Here is a 6,000-nt window from a genome sequence, read left to right as displayed (position 1 = left end):
GGAACCAACTAGAGTACTTTGTTTATTACTTTACTATAACGATAAGGAACCAACTAGAGTACTTTGTTTATTACTTTACTATAACGATAAGGAACCAACTAGAGTAACTTTGTTTATTACTTTACTATAACGATAAGGAACCAACTACAGTACTTTGTTTATTACTTTACTATAACGATAAGGAACCAACTAGAGAACTTTGTTTATTACTTTACTATAACGATAAGGAACCAACTAGATATTACTTTGTTTATTACTTTACTATAACGATAAGGAACCAACTACAGTACTTTGTTTATTACTTTACTATAACGATAAGGAACCAACTAGAGTATACTTTGTTTATTACTTTACTATAACGATAAGGAACCAACTAGAGTACTTTGTTTATTACTTTACTATAACGATAAGGAACCAACTAGAGTACTTTGTTTATTACTTTACTATAACGATAAGGAACCAACTAGAGTATACTTTGTTTATTACTTTACTATAACGATAAGGAACCAACTAGAGTACTTTGTTTATTACTTTACTATAACGATAAGGAACCAACTAGAGTATACTTTGTTTATTACTTTACTATAACGATAAGGAACCAACTAGAGTACTTTGTTTATTACTTTACTATAACGATAAGGAACCAACTAGAGTACTTTTGTTTATTACTTTACTATAACGATAAGGAACCAACTAGAGTACTTTGTTTATTACTTTGTTTATTACTTTACTATAACGATAAGGAACCAACTAGAGTACTTTGTTTATTACTTTACTATAACGATAAGGAACCAACTAGAGTACTTTTGTTTATTACTTTACTATAACGATAAGGAACCAACTAGAGAACTTTGTTTATTACTTTACTATAACGATAAGGAACCAACTAGAGAACTTTGTTTATTACTTTACTATAACGATAAGGAACCAACTAGAGTTAATTACTTTACTATAACGATAAGGAACCAACTAGAGTACTTTGTTTATTACTTTACTATAACGATAAGGAACCAACTAGAGAACTTTGTTTATTACTTTACTATAACGATAAGGAACCAACTAAGGATACAGTACTTTGTTTATTACTTTACTATAACGATAAGGAACCAACTAGAGTAACTTTGTTTATTACTTTACTATAACGATAAGGAACCAACTAGAGTAACTTTGTTTATTACTTTACTATAACGATAAGGAACCAACTAGAGAACTTTGTTTATTACTTTACTATAACGATAAGGAACCAACTAGAGTATTACTTTGTTTATTACTTTACTATAACGATAAGGAACCAACTAGAGTAACTTTGTTTATTACTTTACTATAACGATAAGGAACCAACTAGAGTACTTTGTTTATTACTTTACTATAACGATAAGGAACCAACTAGAGTACTTTGTTTATTACTTTACTATAACGATAAGGAACCAACTAGAGTACTTTGTTTATTACTTTACTATAACGATAAGGAACCAACTACAGTTACTTTGTTTATTACTTTACTATAACGATAAGGAACCAACTAGAGTATACTTTGTTTATTACTTTACTATAACGATAAGGAACCAACTACAGTACTTTGTTTATTACTTTACTATAACGATAAGGAACCAACTACAGTACTTTGTTTATTACTTTACTATAACGATAAGGAACCAACTACAGTACTTTGTTTATTACTTTACTATAACGATAAGGAACCAACTAGAGTATACTTTGTTTATTACTTTACTATAACGATAAGGAACCAACTAGGTATACTTTGTTTATTACTTTACTATAACGATAAGGAACCAACTAGAGTACTTTGTTTATTACTTTAAGGAACTATTTGTTTATTACTTTACTATAACGATAAGGAACCAACTACAGTACTTTGTTTATTACTTTACTATAACGATAAGGAACCAACTAGAGTAACTTTGTTTATTACTTTACTATAACGATAAGGAACCAACTAGTAACTTTGTTTAACTTTTGTTTATTACTTTACTATAACGATAAGGAACCAACTAGAGTACTTTGTTTATTACTTTACTATAACGATAAGGAACCAACTAGAGTACTTTGTTTATTACTTTACTATAACGATAAGGAACCAACTAGAGTACTTTGTTTATTACTTTACTATAACGATAAGGAACCAACTAGAGTAACTTTGTTTATTACTTTACTATAACGATAAGGAACCAACTAGAGAACTTTGTTTATTACTTTACTATAACGATAAGGAACCAACTAGAGTACTTTGTTTATTACTTTACTATAACGATAAGGAACCAACTAGAGTACTTTGTTTATTACTTTGTTTATTACTTTACTATAACGATAAGGAACCAACTAGAGTAACTTTGTTTATTACTTTACTATAACGATAAGGAACCAACTAGAGTTTATTACTTTGTAAGGAACCAACTTATTACTTTACTATAACGATAAGGAACCAACTAGAGAACTTTGTTTATTACTTTACTATAACGATAAGGAACCAACTAGAGTACTTTGTTTATTACTTTACTATAACGATAAGGAACCAACTAGAGTATACTTTGTTTATTACTTTACTATAACGATAAGGAACCAACTACAGAACCATATAAGGAACCAACTAGTACTTTGTTTATTACTTTACTATAACGATAAGGAACCAACTACAGTACTTTGTTTATTACTTTACTATAACGATAAGGAACCAACTACAGTACTTTGTTTATTACTTTACTATAACGATAAGGAACCAACTACAGTACTTTGTTTATTACTTTACTATAACGATAAGGAACCAACTAGAGTATACTTTGTTTATTACTTTACTATAACGATAAGGAACCAACTAGAGTTTTGTTTATTACTTTACTATAACGATAAGGAACCAACTAGAGTACTTTGTTTATTACTTTACTATAACGATAAGGAACCAACTAGAGAACTTTGTTTATTACTTTACTATAACGATAAGGAACCAACTAGAGAACTTTGTTTATTACTTTACTATAACGATAAGGAACCAACTAGAGTAACTTTGTTTATTACTTTACTATAACGATAAGGAACCAACTAGAGTTTATTACTTTGTTTATTACTTTACTATAACGATAAGGAACCAACTAGAGTAACTTTGTTTATTACTTTACTATAACGATAAGGAACCAACTAGAGAACTTTGTTTATTACTTTACTATAACGATAAGGAACCAACTAGAGTAACTTTGTTTATTACTTTACTATAACGATAAGGAACCAACTAGAGAACTTTGTTTATTACTTTACTATAACGATAAGGAACCAACTAGAGTACTTTGTTTATTACTTTACTATAACGATAAGGAACCAACTAGAGAACTTTGTTTATTACTTTACTATAACGATAAGGAACCAACTAGAGTAACTTTGTTTATTACTTTACTATAACGATAAGGAACCAACTAGAGAACTTTGTTTATTACTTTACTATAACGATAAGGAACCAACTAGAGTACTTTGTTTATTACTTTACTATAACGATAAGGAACCAACTAGAGTATACTTTGTTTATTACTTTACTATAACGATAAGGAACCAACTAGAGTACTTTGTTTATTACTTTACTATAACGATAAGGAACCAACTAAGTAACTTTGTTTATTACTTTACTATAACGATAAGGAACCAACTAGAGTACTTTGTTTATTACTTTACTATAACGATAAGGAACCAACTAGAGTATTACTTTGTTTTGTTTATTACTATTACTTTACTATAACGATAAGGAACCAACTAGAGAACTTTGTTTATTACTTTACTATAACGATAAGGAACCAACTAGAGATACTTTGTTTATTACTTTACTATAACGATAAGGAACCAACTAGAGAACTTTGTTTATTACTTTACTATAACGATAAGGAACCAACTAGAGAACTTTGTTTATTACTTTACTATAACGATAAGGAACCAACTAGATTACTTTACTATAACGATAAGGAACCAACTAGAGAACTTTGTTTATTACTTTACTATAACGATAAGGAACCAACTAGAGTATACTTTGTTTATTACTTTACTATAACGATAAGGAACCAACTAGAGTATACTTTGTTTATTACTTTACTATAACGATAAGGAACCAACTACAGTACTTTGTTTATTACTTTACTATAACGATAAGGAACCAACTAGAGAACTTTGTTTATTACTTTACTATAACAATAAGGAACCAACTAGAGAACTTTGTTTATTACTTTACTATAACGATAAGGAACCAACTAGAGTAAGTTTATTACTTTACTATAACAATAAGGAACCAACTAGAGAACTTTGTTTATTACTTTACTATAACGATAAGGAACCAACTAGAGTATACTTTGTTTATTACTTTACTATAACGATAAGGAACCAACTACAGTACTTTGTTTATTACTTTACTATAACGATAAGGAACCAACTACAGTACTTTGTTTATTACTTTACTACTATAACGATAACGATAAGGAACCAACTACAGTACTTTGTTTATTACTTTACTATAACGATAAGGAACCAACTAGAGTATACTTTGTTTATTACTTTACTATAACGATAAGGAACCAACTACAGTAATTTGTTTATTACTTTACTATAACGATAAGGAACCAACTAGATAACTTTGTTTATTACTTTACTATAACGATAAGGAACCAACTAGATAACTTTGTTTATTACTTTACTATAACGATAAGGAACCAACTACTATAACGATAACTTTGAGGAACCAACTTAACTTTGTTTATTACTTTACTATAACGATAAGGAACCAACTAGGATAACTTTGTTTATTACTTTACTATAACGATAAGGAACCAACTAGGATACTTTGTTTATTACTTTACTATAACGATAAGGAACCAACTAGAGTAACTTTGTTTATTACTTTACTATAACGATAAGGAACCAACTAGAGAACTTTGTTTATTACTTTACTATAACGATAAGGAACCAACTAGAGAACTTTGTTTATTACTTTACTATAACGATAAGGAACCAACTAGAGAACTTTGTTTATTACTTTACTATAACGATAAGGAACCAACTAGAGTATACTTTGTTTATTACTTTACTATAACGATAAGGAACCAACTAGAGAACTTTGTTTATTACTTTACTATAACGATAAGGAACCAACTACAGTACTTTGTTTATTACTTTACTATAAGGATAAGGAACCAACTACAGTACTTTGTTTATTACTTTACTATAACGATAAGGAACCAACTGGATAACTTTGTTTATTACTTTACTATAACGATAAGGAACCAACTAGAGTACTTTGTTTATTACTTTACTATAACGATAAGGAACCAACTAGAGTAACTTTGTTTATTACTTTACTATAACGATAAGGAACCAACTAGAGAACTTTGTTTATTACTTTACTATAACGATAAGGAACCAACTAGAGTATACTTTGTTTATTACTTTACTATAACGATAAGGAACCAACTACAGTACTTTGTTTATTACTTTACTATAACGATAAGGAACCAACTAGAGTATACTTTGTTTATTACTTTACTATAACGATAAGGAACCAACTACAGTACTTTGTTTATTACTTTACTATAACGATAAGGAACCAACTACAGTACTTTGTTTATTACTTTACTATAACGATAAGGAACCAACTACAGTACTTTGTTTATTACTTTACTATAACGATAAGGAACCAACTAGAGTATACTTTGTTTATTACTTTACTATAACGATAAGGAACCAACTAGAGAACTTTGTTTATTACTTTACTATAACGATAAGGAACCAACTAGAGTAACTTTGTTTATTACTTTACTATAACGATAAGGAACCAACTAGTATAACTTTGTTTATTACTTTACTATAACGATAAGGAACCAACTAGATAACTTTGTTTATTACTTTACTATAACGATAAGGAACCAACTAGATAACTTTGTTTATTACTTTACTATAACGATAAGGAACCAACTAGAGTAACTTTGTTTATTACTTTACTATAACGATAAGGAA

Source organism: Tachypleus tridentatus, chromosome 10 (genome assembly GCF_004210375.1).
Source record: "Tachypleus tridentatus isolate NWPU-2018 chromosome 10, ASM421037v1, whole genome shotgun sequence".
NCBI classification, from domain to species: domain Eukaryota; kingdom Metazoa; phylum Arthropoda; class Merostomata; order Xiphosura; family Limulidae; genus Tachypleus; species Tachypleus tridentatus.
This window is presented reverse-complemented; position numbering follows the sequence as displayed.